Raw genomic sequence first — 22,500 nt, 5'->3', positions numbered from 1 at the left:
TTTCCCAACCAAATTCACAGTGAATAAATAAAAACCTACTGAGCCACCAGTGATTCTAACACTCTTATGCTGAATCACTATCTCCCATGTCACAGCCCACAGTGCCTGCTCCCTTTATGAGTCCTGTTTTTTAACTCAGGACAGTAGCCCCAGATAAACTGAAGTTTACATCTGCTTTAGTGCCAGTGTTCTCTCCCAAAGACAAAAATGGCACTTACCTGCACCTCTGGCTGTCCGGCAGGAGGACAGCTCATCCACCATGAAAGGAAGCCACTCCTCACAGATACTTGTGAAAACAAGAAAGGACAGAGTAAACCTACTCTGGCTTTCTATACAGGGGAATCAACCTGTTAGGAAATCGCAGTGAGGCCCACCTCACAAGTTCCTAACTGCTTGAAAGCTACCGTTGCCCTACTGAAGACACTAACGTGGAGTACAGCTAAACTCAAACTTGAGAGGAAAGATCAGAGCAAACCTACTCTGGCTTTCAAAATAATAAAATCTTGATTGAAGAAAATCTTCTTCAGACACTAAAACTTCACCTCCTCCTTGTAGCAAAGGGAAAGAGAATGATTGGGGTTTGTGGGAAGTGGAGTGATACTAAACAACTTTGCTGTGGTGCTCTTTGCTTCCTCCTGCTGGCCAGGAGTGATATTCCCAACAGTAACTGAGGACGCTGTGGACTCACCAAATCTTAGAAAAGAAAGACAGCTTTTCAAAATGTATTTCAGTTATTTGTTTTATTGTGATGCTTATCAGGAAATACAACCCCGCTACGGCAGTATTAGTTTCAGTTTGAAATAAAGCACCTTTTAATTTTTTTAAGGCAAAACTGTTTGATATGTTTAAATATTACCCTTTTGAATGGTGTATAGTAATGATTTTAAAGCAACTTCCTTTTAACAAAAACCTAATATGCTAAATTGGCATCTTAATTTTCCCAGGACTCTTCTTGGTTTTACACAAAGTTTAGTGGTATAATTGTACAGAACATACATGCTGTAATAAGTGTCCACATATCAGAGCCAACTGTGTCTTCAACAATTATGGGATAGAATAATATACCTGGCATTTAGTAACAAATGTACTAAGATTTCATACTAAATGTTTATTTTACTTACAGCACTGTATCTGAAAAAAATATGCAAAGTGAAGTTATGTATGTTTTCATAATGTAACATATGAATCTTCTGCACTTTGCATGAGAACAGCAAATGCAATTTGGTGCCCTGGCGTTTGAGAACTTCCTGCAATTTACATATTACATTGAACTATATACAATATTTAATTGACTGTGCATATTGTGCAATTTACATTGGGTGTTTTGGGGTGGAGGAACAGATGGGGTTAATATTACCATAACAGATTTCTTGATTACTCTGCTTCAAAGTGTCCATAAATATTTTTAAGAACATTAACCCCTTAATGACCACAGCACTTTTCCATTTTCTGTCCGTTTGGGACCAAGGCTATTTTTACATTTCTGTGGTGTTTGTGTTTAGCTGTAATTTTCCCCTTACTCATTTACTGTACCCACACATATTATATACCGTTTTTCTCGCCATTAAATGGACTTTCAAAATATACCATTATTTTCATCATATCTTATAATTTACTATAAAAAAAATTATAAAATATGAGGAAAAAATGGAAAAAAACACACTTTTTCTAACTTTGACCCCCAAAATCTGTTACACATCTACAACCACCCAAAAAAACATATGCTAAATAGTTTCTAAATTTTGTCATGAGTTTAGAAATACCCAATGTTTACATGTTCTTTGCTTTTTTTGCAAGTTATAGGGCCATAAATACAAGTAGCACTTTGCTATTTCCAAACCACTTTTTTTCAAAATTAGCGATAGTTACATTGGGACACTAATATCTTTCAGGAATCCCTGAATATCTATTGACATGTATATATTTTTTTTTAGAAGACATCCCAAAGTATTGATCTAGGCCCATTTTGGTATATTTCATGCCACCATTTCACCGCCAAATGCGATCAAATAAAAAAAATTGTTCCCTTTTTCACAATTTTTTTCACAAACTTTAGGTTTCTCACTGAAATTATTTACAAACAACTTATGCAATTATAGCATAAATGGTTGTAAATGCTTCTCTGGGATCCCCTTTGTTCATAAATAGCAGACATATATGGCTTTGGTTTTGCTTTTTACTAATTAGAAGGCTGCTAAATGCGACTGCGCACCACACGTGTATTATGCCCAGCAGTGAAGGGGTTAATAAGGGAGCATGTAGGGAGCTTCTAGGGTTAATTTTAGCTTCAGTGTAGTGTAGTAGACAACCCCAAGTATTGATCTAGGCCCATTTTGGTATATTTCATGCCACCATTTCACCGCCAAATGCAATCAAATAAAAAAAAACGCTAAATTTTTCACAATTTTAGGTTTCTCACTGAAATTATTTACAAACAGCTTGTGCAATTATGGCACAAATGGTTGTAAATGCTTCTCTGGGATCCCCTTTGTTCAGAAATAGCAGACATATATGACTTTGGCGTTGTTTTTTGGTAATTAGAAGGCCGCTAAGTGCTGCTGCGCATCACACGTGTATTATGGCTAGCAGTGAAGGGGTTAATTAGGTAGTTTGTAGGGAGCTTGCAGGGTTAATTTTAGCTTTAGTGTAGAGATCAGCCTCCCACCTGACACATCAGACCCCCTGATCCCTCCCAAACAGCTCCCTTCACTCCCCCACACCACAATTGTCCCCGCCATCTTAAGTACTGGCAGAAAGTCTGCCAGTACTAAAATAAAAGTTTTTTTTTAAAAAAATAATAATAAATTTTTAGCATATTTACATATGCTACTTTGTAGGATCCCCCCTTAGCCCCCAACCTCCCTGATCCCCCCCAAAACAGCTCTCTAGCCCCCCCCTCTGACTTATTGGGGGCCATCTTGGGTACTGGCAGCTGTCTGCCAGTACCCAGTTTGCAAGATAAATAGTTTATTTTTTATTTTTATGTTGTTTTTCTGTAGTGTAGCTTCCCCCCCCCCACAGACCAATCCCCCACCCCCTAACTAATGAATTTTAATTTCAATAGTTAGTACTTTTAAAACTTTTGAGTACATAATTTTTCTGTAGTGTAGCGGCTCCCACCCGCTCCCTCCCCGTGCACGCGTCCGCCCCCGCCCTCCCGTGCACGCGCGCGCGTCCGTGCGCGCCCCCGATCACCCCCGCCCCCGATCCCGCCCCCCTCCACCTCATCAGGGCCATCGATGGCCGCCACCCGCCTCCCGAACCGGCTCCCACCCACCAACGGATCTTGCCGGTGATGTCCGGTGCAGAGAGGGCCACAGAGTGGCTCTCTCTGCACCGGATTGCTAAAAAATGTTATTGCAGGATGCCTCGATATCGAGGCATCACTGCAATAACCGGAAAGCAACTGGAAGCGAGCAGGATCGCTTCCAGCTGCTTTCCAGACCAAGGACGTACGCCACACGTCCTCGGTCATTAACTGTATTTTTTTTGAGGACGTGTGGCGTACGTCCTTGGTCCTTAAGGGGTTAAAGGGATACTAAACCCAATTTTTTTTCTTTCTTGATTTGGATAGAGCATGCAATTTTAAACAACTTTCTAATTTACTTCTATTATAAAAAAGACAATTCCTTCCTTCTTTATTTGAAAGTAGGAATGAAAGCTTATGTGCCGGACCATTTTAGGTTCAGCACCAATCAGCAAGTGCTATCCAGGGTGCTGAACAAAAATGAGCTGGCTATTAAGCTTTCATTCCTGCTTTTTCAAATAAAGATACAAAGAGAGTGAATAAAATTGGTAATAGGAGTAAATTAGAAAGTTGCTTAAAATTACATGCTCTATCTAAATAATAAAAAAAAATGGGTTTATTGTCCCTTTAAAGTAATTTTGTGTGTATTTATAAGAGATATTACAGAGTATTTTGTTAAACAACTGTTCTTGTACCAAAAAAAAAAAAAAAAGGTTTCACTGTCCAAAAATAAAAATGGTGGCATTTTTGTTAATTAGCCACTGAATAGTTGGCCCTTAAGGTCCAGCTATACACAGGTCCATACTTCTTGACTGTCTTTTATATGAGTAATTTTTAATGATTTATTTTTAAATTAACTGTGCCTTTAAGTTAACAGGTTATCTTGGGTGTCAGAAATGTAATATAACTTTGAACATATTGACACAGCCATACATTAAAGTCATTAAAATGTATGAGCATTGATTTATATACTATTTATGTACAAGTGAGAAAAACATAGCAGTACAGAGCTTATAACAAAGGAGTCGTTTCTCTTGTATATTGTCTTACAGACAAAAAATATGGGATAATTATAGCAGAAATACTTCCTTAAATATCTTAGTATAAACAATAACCTGCAAATGCAATTATTTATGCTAAAATCGCAGTAAAGAAGGTTGAAATTATATTAACTATTACAAATGTTATATATTTTAGTAACAAGTATTCATATAATAGTGCTAAAAAAATATATATAATAAGTTATGTTGTTATGAATGGAAAGGTGCTGAAATTTATTTTGGGACCATGGATAGCCACTAAAGACAGATAAAGGGACAGTAAACATCTTCGGCTAGATTACGAGTCTTGCGTTAGCCTTAAAACGCAGTGTTAAGGGGTCCCAATGCTGCTTTTTAACGAACGCTGGTATTACGAGTCAGGCAGGTACAGGTGTACCTCTCACTTTTTTTCCGCGATTTTAGCATACCGCAAATCCCCTTACATCAATTGCGTATCCTATCTTTTTAATGGGATTTTCCTAATGCCGGTATTACGATCGCTGGAAAAAGTGAGTGGTACATCCTCTCCTGGCAAGACTCCTAACGCATTTTAAAGTCAGTAGTTAAGAGTTTTATGGGCTAATGCTGGAACATAAAGCTCTTAACTAAAGTGCTAAAAAGTACACTAACACCCATAAACTACCTATTAACCCCTAAATCGAGCCCCCCCCCCCCACATCGCAAACACTATAATAAAATTATTTAACCCCTAATCTGCCGAGCATTGATTTATATACTATTTATGTACAAGTGAGAAAAACATAGCAGTACAGAGCTTATAACAAAGGAGTCGTTTCTCTTGTATATTGTCTTACAGACAAAAAATATGGGATTATTATAGCAGAAATACTTCCTTAAATATCTTAGTATAAAACAATAACCTGCAAATGCAATTGTTTATGCTAAAATCACAGTAAAGAAGGTTGAAATTATATTAACTATTACAAATGTTATATATTTTAGCAACAAGTATTCATATAATAGTGCTAAAAAAATATATATAATAAGTTATGTTGTTATGAATGGAAAGGTGCTGAAATTTATTTTGGGACCATGGATAGCGACTAAAGACATATAAAGGGACAGTAAACATCTTCGGCTAGATTACGAGTCTTGCGTTAGCCTTAAAAAGCAGCGTTAAGGGGTCCCAATGCTGCTTTTTAACGAACGCTGGTATTACGAGTCAGGCAGGTACAGGTGTACCTCTCACTTTTTTTCCGCGATTTTAGCATACCGCAAATCCCCTTACATCAATTGCGTATCCTATCTTTTTAATGGGATTTTCCTAATGCCGGTATTACGATCGCTGGAAAAAGTGAGCGGTACATCCTCTCCTGGCAAGACTCCTAACGCATTTTAAAGTCAGTAGTTAAGAGTTTTATGGGCTAACGCTGGAACATAAAGCTCTTAACTAAAGTGCTAAAAAGTACACTAACACCCATAAACTACCTATTAACCCCTAAATCGAGCCCCCCCCCACATCGCAAACACTATAATAAAATTATTTAACCCCTAATCTGCCGAGCATTGATTTATATACTATTTATGTACAAGTGAGAAAAACATAGCAGTACAGAGCTTATAACAAAGGAGTCGTTTCTCTTGTATATTGTCTTACAGACAAAAAATATGGGATAATTATAGCAGAAATACTTCCTTAAATATCTTAGTATAAAACAATAACCTGCAAATGCAATTGTTTATGCTAAAATCACAGTAAAGAAGGTTGAAATTATATTAACTATTACAAATGTTATATATTTTAGTAACAAGTATTCATATAATAGTGCTAAAAAAATATATATAATAAGTTATGTTGTTATGAATGGAAAGGTGCTGAAATTTATTTTGGGACCATGGATAGCGACTAAAGACATATAAAGGGACAGTAAACATCTTCGGCTAGATTACGAGTCTTGCGTTAGCCTTAAAAAGCAGCGTTAATGGGTCCCAATGCTGCTTTTTAACGACCGCTGGTATTACGAGTCAGGCAGGTACAGGTGTACCTCTCACTTTTTTTCCGCGATTTTAGCATACCACAAATCCCCTTATGTCAATTGCGCATCCTATCTTTTTAATGGGATTTTCCTAATGCCGGTATTACGATCGCTGGAAAAAGTGAGCGGTACATCCTCTCCTGGCAAGACTCCTAACGCATTTTAAAGTCAGTAGTTAAGAGTTTTATGGGCTAACGCTGGAACATAAAGCTCTTAACTAAAGTGCTAAAAAGTACACTAACACCCATAAACTACCTATTAACCCCTAAACCGAGCCCCCCCCCACATCGCAAACACTATAATAAAATTATTTAACCCCTAATCTGACGACCGGATATCGCCGCCACTGTAATAAATATATTAACCCCTAAACCACCACACTCCCGCCTCGCAAACACTAGTTAAATTTTATTAACCCCTAATCTGCCGTCCCTAACATCGCCAACACCTGCCTACATTTATTAAACCCTAATCTGCCGCCCACAACGTCGCCGCTACTATATTAAATGTATTAACCCCTAAACCTAAGTCTAACTCTAACATCCCCCTAACTTAAATATAATTTAAATACATCTAAATACATTACATTTTATTAAATAAATTATTCCTATTTAAAACTAAATACTTACCTATAAATTAAACCCTAAGATGGCTACAATATAACTAATAGTTACATTTGTATCTATCTCAGGATTTATTTTTATTTTACAGGCAAGTTTGTATTTATTTTAACTAGGTACAATAGTTATTTAAATAGTTATTAACTATTTAATAGCTACCTAGTTAAAATAAGTACACATTTACCTATAAAATAAACCCTAACCTAAGTTACAATTACACCTAACACTACAATATAATTAAATTAATTACCTAAACTACCTACAATTAATTACAATTAAATTAAATAAACTAAATTACGAAAAAAAAAACACTAAATTACAGAAAATAAAAAAGAAATTACAAACTTTTAAACTAATTACACCTAATCTAATCCCCCTAATAAAATAAAAAAGCCCCCCAAAATAAAAAAATTCGCTACCCTATACTAAATTACAAATAGCTCTTAAAAGGACTTTTTGCGGGGCATTACCCCAAAGTAATCAGCTCTTTTACCTGTAAAAAAATACAATACCCACCAACATTAAAACCCACAACCCACACACCCAACCCTACTCTAAAACCCACCCAATCCTCCCTTAATAAAACCTAACATTACCCCCTTGAAGATCACCCTACCTTGAGCCGTCTTCACCCAGCCGGGCACAAGTGGACCTCCAGACCGGCAGAAGTCTTCATATGATCCAGTCAGAAGAGGACATCCAGACAGGCAGAAGACTTCATCCAGTCAGCATCTTCTTCCATCCGGGGCGGAGCGGGTCCATCTTGAAGACATCCGACGCGGAGCATCCTCTTCCAACGGCGACTGAATAATGAAGAATGAAGGTTCCTTTAAGTGACATCATCCAAGATGGTGTCCCTTCAATTCCAATTGGCTGATAGAATCCTATCAGCCAATCTGAATTAAGGTAGGAAAAATCCTATTGGCTGATGCAATCAGCCAATAGGATTGAAGTTCAATCCTATTGGCTGATCCAATCAGCCAATAGGATTGAGCTCACATTCTATTGGCTGATTGGAACAGCCAATAGAATGCAAGATCAGTCCTATTGGCTGATTTCATCAACCAATAGGATTTTTCATACCTTAATTCCGATTGGCTGATAGGATTCTATCAGCCAGTCGGAATTGAAGGGATGCCATCTTGGATGACGTCACTTAAAGAAACCTTCATTCTTCAGTCGCCATCGGATGGAAGAGGATGCTCCGCATCGGATGTCTTCAAGATGGACCTGCTCCGCTCCGGATGTAAGAAGATAGAAGATGCCGTCTGGATGAAGCTTTCTGCCCGTCTGGATGTCCTCTTCTGGCTGGATCGGATGAAGACTTCTGCCGGTCTGGCAGTCCACTTGTGCCCATGTGGGTGAAGACGGCTCAAGGTAGGGTGATCTTCAAGGGGGTAGTGTTAGGTTTTATTAAGGGGAGATTGGGTGGGTAGGGTTGGGTGTGTGGGTGGTGGGTTTTAATGTTGGGGGGTATTGTATTTTTTCTTACAGGTAAAAGAGCTGATTACTTTGGGGCAATGCCCCACAAAAAGCCCTTTTAAGGGCTATTTGGAATTTAGTATAACATAGTAACATAGTAACATAGTAGATAAGGTTGAAAAAAGACTGAAGTCCATCGAGTTCAACCTATACAAATCTAAAATACTTACAAAAAGCTCCAGTTAAGCTTAAATAACCCCATTAAAATGTGACCCATTTAATACTAGCAATCATATCCATGAATTTTGTTTATATACAGAAATTTATCCAGACTATTTTTAAATGTATCTATGGTATTGGCATTCACTACCTCCTTTGGTAATGAGTTCCACAATTTTATTGCTCTTACAGTGAAAAAAAAAAAAAAAAAAAAAAAAAAAACGTTTCCGTTGCAGGAGATTAAATCTCCTTTCCTCCAACCTTAAATTATGACCTCTTGTCAGAAACAATTTTCTTGGAATAAACAGAGCTTCTGCCATCTCTGTATATGGGCCTTGAATATATTTATATAAAGTAATCATGTCACCTCTCAAGCGCCTTTTTTCTAAAGAAAACAGACCCAGTTTGGCTAGCCTCTCCTCATAGGTTAATTTCTCCAATCCCCTTATTAGCTTTGTGGCCCTTCTCTGAACTTTTTCTAGTTCTGCAATATCTTTTTTAGCAATTGGTCCCCAGAACTGTACTCCAAACTCAAGGTGAGGTCTTACCAGGGCTTTATATAATGACAGAATTATGCTTTCCTCCCTTGAATCAATGCCTCTTTTAATACATGCTAGTATCTTATTAGCCTTTGAAGCCGCTGCCCTGCATTGTGTACCCATCTTTAGCTTGTTATCTATTACTACTCCCAAATCCCTTTCCTCCTGTGTTTGGCTAAGTCTTGTCCCATTTAAAAAATACGTAGCCTGCTTATTTTTACTTCCAAAATGTAGAACCTTGCATTTTTCCGTATTAAATCTCATTTTCCATTCACTTGCCCATAGTTCTAATTTTAGCAAATCCCTTTGTAAAGAGAGTTCGTCCTGCTCTGACCTTATGACCTTACTTAACTTAGTATCATCTGCAAAAATAGAGATGTCGCTATTTAATCCTTGCTCCAAGTCATTTATAAAAATATTAAAAAGAACAGGGCCCAGTACTGATCCCTGGGGGACGCCACTGATTACCTTTGTCCAATCTGAGTATGATCCATTTACTACTACTCGTTGCTCCCTATCTTTTATCCAGTTATTTATCCATGAGCTAACATTTTCAGCTATTCCCAGTCCCTTAATTTTGTGCATTAATCTCTCATGTGGCACTGTATCAAATGCCTTTGCAAAATCTAAGTATATCACATCAACTGATTCCCCTTTATCTATATTTTTACTTACTTCCTCGTAGAATCTAATTAGATTAGTTTGACATGATCTATTTCTCCTAAAGCCATGCTGATTAGAACTCATAATCTTGTTTACATGAATATGCTCATCAATATAATCCCTTATAATCCCTTCAAATATCTTCCCCACTATTGATGTCAGACTAACTGGTCTATAGCTTCCTGGATCATCCCTGCTTCCCTTTTTGAAGAGTTGCACCACATCAGCTTTACGCCAATCCTGGGGTACCATGCCTGAGGATAATGAGTCTTGAAAAATTAAGAGTGAAGGTTTGTCTATAACAGTGCTAAGTTCCCTTAACACCCTTGGGTGTATTCCATCTGGGCCTGGAGTTTTATTTACCTTAATATTTTCCATTTTTTTCCTGATATCCTCTAAACAAAACACAGTTAGTGGTATGGACTGGCATGTTCTATTCTGTTCCAAAGTATCATTCAATGGTTCCTCTCTTGTGTATACTGAAGAAAAAAAACGGTTTAGTACCTCAGCCTTCTCCCTGTCATTATTTATCATGCTACCCTCCACGCATTTTAATGTACCTATATTATCCTTCTTAGATTTTTTGCTATTTATGTACTTAAAGAACCTTTTAGGGTTAGACTTAGAATCCTTGGCAATTAATTTTTCATTTTCAATTTTGGCTAATTTGATTGCTTTTTTGCATGCTTTGTTACATTCCTTATAAATATTGTATGCTGAGTCTGTACTATTTTCTTTTAATAATTTAAATGCCCTACGTTTTTTCCTAATTTCTCTTAACACATTTTTATTTAGCCATAACGGCTTTGTTTTTTTATTTTTATTTTTATAACCATATGGTATGTGTTATGTACAGGGAGTGCAGAATTATTAGGCAAATTAGTATTTTGACCGCATCATCATCTTTGTGCATGTTGTCTTACTCCAAGCTGTATAGGCTCGAAAGCCTACTACCAATTAAGCATATTAGGTGATGTGCATCTCTGTAATGAAAAGCGGTGTGGTCTAATGACATCAACACCCTATATCAGGTGTGCATAATTAATAGGCAACTTCCTTTCCTTTGGCAAAATGGTTCAAAAGAAGGACCTGACAGGCTCAGAAAAGTAAAAAATAGTGAGATATCTTGCAGAGGGATGCAGCACTCTTAAAATTGCAAAGCTTCTGAAGCGTGATCATCGAACAATCAAGCGTTTCATTCAAAATAGTCAACAGGGTCGCAAGAAGCGTGTGGAAAAACCAAGGCGCAAAATAACTGCCCATGAACTGAGAAAAGTCAAGCGTGCAGCTGCCAAGATGCCACTTGCCACCAGTTTTGCCATATTTCAGAGCTGCAACATCACTGGAGTGCCCAAAAACACAAGGTGTGCAATACTCAGAGACATGGCCAAGGTAAGAAAGGCTGAAAGACGAACACCACTGAACAAGACACACAAGCTGAAACGTCAAGAATGGGCCAAGAAATATCTCAAGACTGATTTTTCGAAGGTTTTATGGACTGATGAAATGAGAGTGAGTCTTGATGGGCCAGATGGATGGGCCCGTGGCTGGATTGGTAAAGGGCAGAGAGCTCCAGTCCGACTCAGACGCCAGCGAGGTGGAGGTGGAGTACTGGTTTGGGCTGGTATCATCAAAGATGAGCTTGTGGGGCCTTTTCGGGTTGAGGATGGAGTCAAGCTCAACTCCCAGTCCTACTGCCAGTTTCTGGAAGACACCTTCTTCAAGCAGTGGTACAGGAAGAAGTCTGCATCCTTCAAGAAAAACATGATTTTCATGCAGGACAATGGTCCATCACACGCGTCCAAGTACTCCACAGCGTGGCTGGCAAGAAAGGGTATAAAAGAAGAAAATCTAATGACATGGCTTCCTTGTTCACCTGATCTGAACCCCATTGAGAACCTGTGGTCCATCATCAAATGTGAAATTTACAAGGAGGGAAAACAGTACACCTCTCTGAACAGTGTCTGGGAGGCTGTGGTTGCTGCTGCACGCAATGTTGATGGTGAACAGATCAAAACATTGGCAGAATCCATGGATGGCAGGCTTTTGAGTGTCCTTGCAAAGAAAGATGGCTATATTGGTCACTGATTTGTTTTTGTTTTGTTTTTGAATGTCAGAAATGTATATTTGTGAATGTTGAGATGTTATATTGGTTTCACTGGTAAAAATAAATAATTGAAATGGGTATATATATTTGTTTTTTGTTAAGTTGCCTAATAATTATGCACAGTAATAGTCACCTGCACACACAGATATCCCCCTAAAATAGCTATAACTAAAAACAAACTAAAACTACTTCCAAAACTATTCAGCTTTGATATTAATGAGTTTTTTTGGGTTCATTGAGAACATGGTTGTTGTTCAATAATAAAATTAATCCTCAAAAATACAACTTGCCTAATAATTCTGCACTCCCTGTATATTTATTTAACACATTTTTAAATATTATCCATTTATTCTCTGTATTTTGATTAGAAAATACATTGTCCCAATTTATATTATTTAATGATTTCCTTAAATCGTTGAATTTTGCTTTCTTGAAATTAAAAGTCTTAGTTAAGCCTTTAAAACACTGCATTTGAAAATAGATTTCAAATGTGACCATTTACCCAAATTTTCTTTAACTTCTATGTTTGATATTATATCTGTATTGTTTGATAGCACTAAATCCAATATAGCTTTACTCCTAGTTGGCTCCTCTATTAATTGTGAAGTTTATATCAGGTAGTTAAAATCTCCCATAATTACAGCACTGTTATTAGCAGCCTTACCTATTTGGATAAGTAGTTGAGTTTCCTCCGGGTCACTAATGTTGGGAGGCTTGTAGCATGTTCCTAGTAATATTTTTTTAGGATTTTTCCCCCCACTCTTTATTTCAACCCACAGGGTCTCTACGTTGTCACTTGTATCATATATATCTTCCATTATTGTAGGTTTAAGGTTAGGTTTAATATACATGCAGATTCCTCCACCCCTTTTATTATTCCTGTCCCTCCTAAATAAAGTATACCCCTCTAATTTAACTGCCCAGTCATGTGAATCATCCCACCAAGTTTCAGTTATACTGATAACATCATAGTCCTCTTCTGCAACTAAGAGCGTCAGCTCCCCCATTTTACCTGTCATTCTTCTTGCATTTGTTGTCATACATTTAATTTTCATGTGCTTTCTGCTGCTGTATAGGGTAGGGAATTTTTTTATTTTGGGGGGGCTTTATTATTTTATTAGGGGGATTAGATTAGGTGTAATTAGTTTAAAAAATTGTAATTTCTTTTTTATTTTCTTTAATTTAGTGTTTTTTTTCCGTAATTTAGTTTATTTAATTTAATTGTAATTAATTGTAGGTAGTTTAGGTAATTAATTTAATTATAGTGTAGTTTTAGGTGTAATTGTAATTTAGGTTAGAGTTTATTTTACAGGTAAATTTGTACTTATTTTAACTAGGTAGTTATTAAATAGTTAATAACTATTTAATAACTATTGTACTTAGTTAAAATAAATACAAACTTGCTTGTAAATTAAAAATAAACCCTAAGATGGCTACACTGTAACTATTAGTTATATTGTAGCTAGCTTAGGGCTTATTTTATAGGTAAGTATTTAGTTTTAAATAGGAAAAATGTATTTAATTATTTAGATGTATTTAAATTATATTTAAGTTAGGGGGTGTTAGGGTTAGGTTTAGACTTAGATTTAGGGGTTAATACATTTAATATAGTTGTGGCGGCGTGGGGGGCAGATTAGGGGTTAATACATATAATGTAGGTGTCGGCGATGTTGGGGGCAACAGATTAGGGGTTCATAGGGATAATGTAGGTGGCGGCGGTGTCCAGAGTGGCTGATTAGGGGTTAATAATAAAATGCAGGTGGCGACGATGTCAGGGTCGGCAGATTAGGGGTTATTAAGTGTAAGATTAGGGGTGTTTAGACTCGGGGTTCATGTTAGGGTGTTAGGTGTAGACATAAATTTTCTTTCCCCATAGGAAACAATGGGGCTGCGTTAGGAGCTGAATCCTGCTTTTTTGCAGGTGTTAGGTTTTTTTCAGCCAGCTCAGCCCCATTGTTTCCTTTGGGGAAGTCGTGCACAAGCACGTTCAGCCAGCTTACCGCTACCGTAAGCAACGCTGGTATTGAGGTGAGATGTGGAGCTAAATTTTGCTCAATGCTCACTTTTCTGAGGCTAACGCTGGCTTGAAGAAAACTCATAATACCAGCGTTGTCTTAAGTGAGCGGTAAAAAAAAGGCTCGTTAGCACCGCACACCATTACCGACAAAAACTTGTAATCTAGCAACTTGTAACTACAAGACATTTCTGATTTCTTCCAACAGAAAAACATAATAGTCAAAAAAATACTTTTTTTTAAAAACAGATTAAAGGGACAGTCTTGTATAAATTAAACTTTCATTATTCAGATAGGACTTTTAATTTTAATCAACTTTCCAATTTACTTTTATCATCAAATTTGCTTTTTTTTCTTGGTATTCTTAGTTTAAACTAAACATAGGAAGGCTCATATGCTAATTTCTAAGCCTTTGAGGGCTGCCTCTTATCTCATGCTTTTTAAATCTCTTTTCAACACAAAGACAGAAAGTACATGTGGGCCATATAGATAACACTGTGTTCAGGCACAGGGGGTTATTTAAGATTTAGCACAACACAATGCTAAATGCAAGACAATAGATAATAAACAGTCACAGTCATGTGATCAGGGGGCTGGAAGAAGGTTCCTAGAAATAAGGTAATCACAGAGGTAAAAAGTATATTCATATAACGTTGTTGGTTCTGCAAAACTGGGGAATGAGTAATAAAGGGATTATCTATCTTTTAAAACAATAACAATTCTATGGTAGACTGTCCCTTTAACATCTTGTTTTTTGCAATTGTTTTTTACAGAGCTATCAAATGAGGAAATAGCCAAGCTTGGCTGTATTTGGAGGAGCCAATTTGGGCTTTAGTCTGCAGATGACAAGGGTAGCCAAGGTCATTATATAGTATAAAATATATTGATTTGCAGTTATCTGTTAAAGACAATTAGGATTAACTATGCAGTATGGTTAGCCTTGAAAAGTCAACAGGGTGCAATTTCCATTTCTGTACGCACGCAGTAAATACTTGTCTAAAAAACAAAGAAAAGCTAATTATACATAAATTAAAACCAATAGCTCATAAGGACAACTTGATCCGTGTCACTAGTGGAGATAGACATTTGCCTGCAAGAACTACAAGAAAACGGATTTATTTAAGACAGGAATATTAGTTTGTTTGTTTTTTTAAATGAAATATATTTTAAATGCCCTCTTTTAGGTAAAGCAAAGAAAAAAGTTGACCACAATTTCCCTTTAACATTCATTTTTCTTTTTTCACCTTTTGGATGTCTTTTTTTAGTGTTCATAATGGGGGTATAAGGAAAATGCTGTTCAAATGACATTCAATTATGTAAGTTTAAAATCCCACTCAAATGCACAAATGTCCACCTAATAGAAATGATTAAATTCATCTCTGGGCCTCCAGGACTGTGACAGCATAGGTCTTGCAGACAAGACTCTATTACGCCCCTAGAAGCTCAACAGGGAAAGTTGACTGTCATTAAGGGGCTAAAGAAATTTTAAGCTAAAATTGCATAGTTGATGGTTTGTTTCTCAGTGGAGTGAATACCATATTCCATATCAGCTGTCCGCCATTAACGTTGCACAAGCATTTCAACTGGGGCTTATCGGCCACTAGCAGAAGCTGTCAATCATCCGTATCGTATCGTATCAGGATGATATATGTCATGTTTGCATCCGTTCATCGCCGTGTCGCAGCGGCTCCCGGAACTGCTCTGTGTGTCTGACGTCATGTTGCTTAGCAACATGACGCTTTCTCAACACACCCCTCTGATGACGGTTACGCTCCTGCCCTTTAAACAACGGCGGGAGATCTGAATCTGGGCCCGTTTGTTTGCTACCTTTGGATTGTGAGTACCGTATCTTTCTGATCTTTTGTGTACCGATTTTCTGCCTGCCTGACCAAGCCTCTTGCCTAATCCCTTTTGCTGATACTTGGATGCCGACTTCTGCTTGCCTGACCTTGTCTTTTGCCTATACCTTTTGCTGATATTTGGATGCCGACTTCTGCCTGCCTGACCTTGCTTTTGCCTTTACCTTTAAACCTTATCTTTGATAAACAAAACCTGCTTAAAGGGACATTCTACTTTTACAAGCTGCAAAAGAGAACTTTGCCTTTCTGTTTGTTATAAACCTGCTTAAAGGGACATTTTACTTTTACAAGCTGCACAAGAGAACTTTGCCTTTCTGTTTGTTATAAACCTGCTTAAAGGGACATTTTACTTTTACAAGCTGCAAAAGAGAACTTTGCCTTTCTGTTTGTTATACACCTGCTTAAAAGGGACATTTACTTTTACAAGCTGCAAAAGAGAACTTTACCTTTCTGTTTGTTATACACCTGCTTAAAAGGAACTTTTACTTTTACAAGCTGCAAAAGAGAACTTTTCCTTTGTTTTACAAGCCTGTTAAAGAGGACCTGTTTCAGAAGCTTCAAGTAAGAGCATTTCCTTTTTGTTCTTTTTACTACTTAAAGGGACGTTTTATCCTTTGTGGCTTTCCTGCATTCTGGAACAATATTCATTTTTGTTATCTTCTAATCTGCTTCCTGAGTGGGTCACGTCCTGGATATTTCTCAGTGTGCTAGCGTGTGCTTTTCAATTCACGCTAGCAGTTGGGTTACATCCCGGATTGATTCCAGAGCGGCTGACATTACAAACGGGCCACTAAAATGGACCCCACTGAATTATCTATGGCCGTGGCTCACCAGGGACAGCTCTTGGGTTCTCATGCCACTCACTTGCAGTCTCTGGACACTAAACTTGATCAAATTACTGCTCTATTACAAAATTTGGTTGCTACCGCACCTCCCAATCCAAATCCGATTGAGGCATTACCTCCTCCGATTCCTAACAATCAGTCTCAGGTACAACTAAGTCCCAGGATACCTCTTCCGGATAAATATGATGGGAATCCTGAAGAATGTAGAGGCTTTCTGAATCAATGCCGTCTTCATTTCCGAAATAGCCCTACTCTCTTTGCTACTGCCTCTTCTAGAATCACATTTCTTATTTCCTTAATGAAAGGAAAAGCCTTGGCTTGGGTATCACCTTTGCTAGAAAAGAATGATCCTATACTGTTGGATGTTGATACATTTTTATCTACATTCTCAAACGTATTCGATAAACCTGGAAGGTCATCCGCTGCTGAAGCTACTCTCCTGGATTTACGTCAAGGAAATCAACCAGTCTCTCAATATGCTATTGAGTTCCGCACCCTTGCCTCTGAAACCACTTGGAATCAGGGAGCACTCAGAGCCGCTTTCCGTAAAGGACTTTCTGAGCGTCTCAAGGATGAATTGGTGTATCGTGAACTTCCAGAGTCCTTAGAAGCCTTAATAAATCTCTGTATCAGTCTCGACGCCAGGTTTCGTGAACGCCAACAAGAAAAGGATAGAACACAGAGGACTTCAACTCGAACTCCTTTTCGTTTGGCTCCTCGTTTTTCTAATCCAGTCACTCCAGCCTCTCCTACTACTGATCAGGCTGAACCCATGGAAGTAGGAAGTATAAAATTAACTGAGACTGAACGCTTGAGAAGACGGACTCTTGGCTTATGTCTGTACTGTGGCCTTAAAGGGCATTTATTAAGGGATTGTCCTACTAGGCCAGTAAAAGCCAGGGCTTAACTCTAGTCCAGGGAACTGAGTTAAGCCAAAATAGTGGTCATTCCCTATACAAGAAACTCTTTGTTCCAGTAACTCTTCTAATTGGACATAAGAAGATCTATACCCAAGCTCTAATTGATTCTGGTGCTGGAGGTGTGTTCATTGACTCTACATTTGTTTCTACTCATTCTATACCCTTACTAAAGAAGGAGTATTCCATTTCAGTTTCTACGGTCAGTGGAGATCCTTTGGGTTCTGGATACATTCAGTTTTCTACTCAACCCTTACTCTTCACCGTAGGAATACTTCATTCCGAGACAATTTGTTTCGATGTCATTCCCACTCCACAATTTCCCATTATCTTGGGATTACCCTGGCTCCAGATTCACAATCCCATTTTTTCTTGGACTTTCGGTGAACTCACTTCCTGGGGATCTACATGCCAGACTAAATGTCTTCAAAAGATTACTAAGTTACCACTCACTATTGCTCTCACAGTTGAAACTCCGGAATCCTTACCTATGCATTACCATGACTTTGTGGATGTTTTCTCCAAAAAAGAAGCTGAACGTCTTCCTCCTCATCGCCCTTTTGATTGTCCCATTGATCTCCTTCCTGGGGCTGCCTATCCTCGTGGCAAGACATATCCACTTTCTAAACCAGAAAACATGGCTCTGGAAGAATATATAAAAGACAATCTGGCTAGAGGATTTATTCGACCCTCTTCTTCCCCCGTAGGGGCTGGTTTCTTTTTTGTGGGAAAAAAGGATGGCGGATTAAGACCCTGTATTGATTATCGTGGATTGAATCAGATTACCATCAAGAACAGTTATCCTCTGCCCCTTATTCCTGAACTTTTTACTTATCTTCAGGGAGCCACCATTTTCACCAAACTCGACCTACGTGGTGCATACAACTTGATCCGTATACGCGAAGGAGATGAGTGGAAGACTGCCTTTAACACTCGATTTGGGCATTATGAATATTTGGTCATGCCCTTCGGGCTATGCAATGCTCCGGCGGTTTTCCAGCATTTTGTAAACGAGATCTTTCGTGATTTTTTGAATATATTTGTTATCATATACCTGGACGACATCTTAATTTTTTCTCAGAACCTCCAAGATCATGTGCACCACGTCAAGAAAGTACTTCAACGTCTAAGAGAATTCCATCTGTTTGCTAAACTGGAGAAATGTTCCTTCCATCAAAAATCCATACCCTTTCTGGGTTATGTAATATCGGCATCTGGATTCGAAATGGACCCTACTAAACTTTCTGCCATATTGGATTGGCCTAGACCTGATTCTTTGAAGGCTTTACAACGTTTCCTAGGCTTCGCCAATTATTACAGAAAGTTCATCAAGAATTTTGCTACTATTACTTCTCCTCTTACTTCTCTCACTAGAAAAGGACAAAACTGTAAAGTATGGCCGTCTGAGGCTATAGAAGCTTTTGAATCTCTCAAAGAAGCTTTTTCCTCAGCTCCTATCCTTCGTCATCCAAATCCTGAGTTTCAATTTATTCTGGAGGTAGATGCTTCCTCTGTTGCTGCTGGAGCTGTTCTGTCTCAACGAATACCAGAGACTGGAAGGATTCATCCTGTTGCTTTTTTCTCTAAAAAATTCACTCCTTCCGAATTTAACTATGACGTAGGGAATAAAGAGCTGCTTGCCATCAAAATGGCATTGGATGAATGGAGACATTGGCTGGAAGGTACTTCTTTGCCATTTACTATACTTACTGATCATAAGAACCTTCTGTATCTCCAAACAGCCAAACGATTAAATTCCAGGCAAGCACGCTGGTCATTATTCTTCTCTCGGTTTCACTATAATTTGTCTTACATACCAGGTTCAAAAAATATTAAAGCAGACGCACTTTCCAGACAATTTCAAGATACCCCAGTTCCTGAGTCTGGTACCATTCTCCAACCTCATGAAGTCATTGCCCAGTTAACAACTTCTTGGTTACAAGAATTACAGTCCGCTCAAAAGCATCTTCCTTTGTCCTGTAAACCTCCCGATGGTTTACTCTTTGTTCCTGAACGCCTTCGTTCCAAGATTTTATTTTGGGCTCATGATAGTCCCCTTTCTGGACATCCTGGCATCAGTATTACCACTCGAAACCTCAAACAACATGTCTGGTGGCCTACACTCTCTCAAGATGTGAAGGATTACGTCTCAGTATGCACACAATGTGCCATGAACAAAACTCCACGCCAACTTCCTTCAGGATTACTCCAACCATTGCCTATACCTCACCAGCCTTGGACTCATGTATCCATGGACTTTATTACTGATCTTCCCTTGTCCACTGGGAACAATACTATCTGGGTGGTGGTCGACAGGTTCACTAAGACGGCTCATTTTGTACCCTTGCCAGGATTACCATCTGCCAAAAGACTCTCTGAACTTTTTATTCTACATATTGTAAGAATCCATGGATTTCCTCTAGATATTGTGTCAGATAGAGGGGTACAATTCGTTTCTCGATTTTGGAGGTCACTTTGTAAACATTTTGGTACTACTATATCTCTCTCTACTTCTCACCACCCACAATCGAATGGTCAGACTGAAAGAGTAAACCAGTGTCTTGAAACATATCTTAGACATTATGTGGATCATTATCACTCTAACTGGACTTCTTACCTTCCTTTGGCTGAACTGGCTCATAATGCCAGGTACAATTCCTCCCTTCAGACTTCTCCTTTTTATGCAGCTTACGGATATCAGCCTAGGACATTCCCTTTGCATACTTCCTCCACAGTGAATCCTGCTTCTGATCTTACAGCCCGAAGATTAACTCGACATTGGCAGAAGATACATCGTATTCTTTCTGTAACTTCTAGACGTTACAAGTTCTCTTCAGATCTTCGACGGAAGAAGGCTCCCAAATATCGCCCTGGTGATAAAGTTTCCTCTCGATTTCTTCGCCTGAAACAACCTTCTAACAAATTGGGACCACGATATGTGGGTCCTTTCCGAATACTGGGTCAGGTGTGTTCCACTGCTTATCGGGTAGCTTTACCCAAGTCTCTCAAAGTCCATCCGGTATTCCATGTTTCTCTTTTAAAACCTGTGATGGTTAACAGGTATTCTAAGCCTTTTTCTAAACCTCCACCGTTATTGGTGCATGGACGTCCTGAGTTTGAAATCAGCCATATTCTAGATTCCAAGTTGCGGGGCAAGAAATTGTATTATCTCATTCATTGGAAGGGTTATCCAGTCACGGAACGTTCTTGGGAACCTGCTCATCAAGTAAATGCTCCTGTTTTGGTCAAGACCTTCCACAAGACTCATCCTGATAGACCTGGTCCTGTCCCCCGGAGGGGTCCTTGAGGAGGGGGGTGCTGTCATGTTTGCATCCGTTCATCGCCGTGTCGCCGCGGCTCCCGGAACTGCTCTGTGTGTCTGACGTCATGTTGCTTAGCAACATGACGCTTTCTCAACACACCCCTCTGATGACGGTTACGCTCCTGCCCTTTAAACAACGGCGGGAGATCTGAATCTGGGCCCGTTTGTTTGCTACCTTTGGATTGTGAGTACCGTATCTTTCTGATCTTTTGTGTACCGATTTTCTGCCTGCCTGACCAAGCCTCTTGCCTAATCCCTTTTGCTGATACTTGGATGCCGACTTCTGCTTGCCTGACCTTGTCTTTTGCCTATACCTTTTGCTGATATTTGGATGCCGACTTCTGCCTGCCTGACCTTGCTTTTGCCTTTACCTTTAAACCTTATCTTTGATAAACAAAACCTGCTTAAAGGGACATTCTACTTTTACAAGCTGCAAAAGAGAACTTTGCCTTTCTGTTTGTTATAAACCTGCTTAAAGGGACATTTTACTTTTACAAGCTGCACAAGAGAACTTTGCCTTTCTGTTTGTTATAAACCTGCTTAAAGGGACATTTTACTTTTACAAGCTGCAAAAGAGAACTTTGCCTTTCTGTTTGTTATACACCTGCTTAAAAGGGACATTTACTTTTACAAGCTGCAAAAGAGAACTTTACCTTTCTGTTTGTTATACACCTGCTTAAAAGGAACTTTTACTTTTACAAGCTGCAAAAGAGAACTTTTCCTTTGTTTTACAAGCCTGTTAAAGAGGACCTGTTTCAGAAGCTTCAAGTAAGAGCATTTCCTTTTTGTTCTTTTTACTACTTAAAGGGACGTTTTATCCTTTGTGGCTTTCCTGCATTCTGGAACAATATTCATTTTTGTTATCTTCTAATCTGCTTCCTGAGTGGGTCACGTCCTGGATATTTCTCAGTGTGCTAGCGTGTGCTTTTCAATTCACGCTAGCAGTTGGGTTACATCCCGGATTGATTCCAGAGCGGCTGACAATATAATTCCACCACCTTTCAGGTGACAGACAGGTTAAGAAGCAACAGTCCTACGACCACTGCTTCTTAAATTCGGTTTCAGGCTGGGCCTCCCTAGCAGCAACCGCTGCTTGATAAATGAAGCCCAAAGTGTTCAATTTTAAAGAAAATGTTTCCAGTTTACTTTTAATAAATGATTTTAAAAATGTTATACAGGGAGCAATGGATGGAAGAAGTGTATAACATTTTTAAAGAAAACAAAATTGTTCCATATTGTTCCCCAAACATGTGCAGGTTACTGAACATACCTAGGTATGCTCTTCAACAAAGAATCCAAGCAGAGCAAAGTTAATTTTGATATCGGAATTAAATTGCATAATTTGTTAAAATTGTACACTCTTTCTGAATCATCATTAAAAAAGTTTCATTTTCATATCCTATTAAGATTTAAACTTGTTATAAAAGATGGACTCTATAATTATGTAAAATATTGTATTCTAAGTAATGATTAAATATAGCTAAGCTAAAACTATATTGCCCTCTTTTGACTAGACAGACTCTGCTCATGGTTTGCCTGTTTTTTACCAAGCTCCAATTCAGATACAATATTACAAGTGTGTTATTAGCATGCTTGGTACAAAGCTATAACACGTATAGGAAAAATTGATTAAAGGGATAGGAAAGTCAAAATTAAACTTGCATGATTCAGATAGAGCCGGTCATTTTA

General features: G+C 38.4%; 1 protein-coding gene across 1 annotated transcript in view; it reads right to left on the bottom strand.

The window, feature by feature from the left end:
- Positions 1-22,500, bottom strand: part of KLHL4 (kelch like family member 4) — a 337,217-nt gene that overhangs the window by 59,712 nt on the left and 255,005 nt on the right. The gene's annotated exons all lie outside the window — the stretch shown is intronic.

This window comes from Bombina bombina, chromosome 1 (genome assembly GCF_027579735.1).
Source record: "Bombina bombina isolate aBomBom1 chromosome 1, aBomBom1.pri, whole genome shotgun sequence".
NCBI classification, from domain to species: Eukaryota; Metazoa; Chordata; class Amphibia; order Anura; family Bombinatoridae; genus Bombina; species Bombina bombina.
Note: the sequence above shows the minus strand (reverse complement) of the source record. Positions and strands in the feature narration are given on the sequence as shown.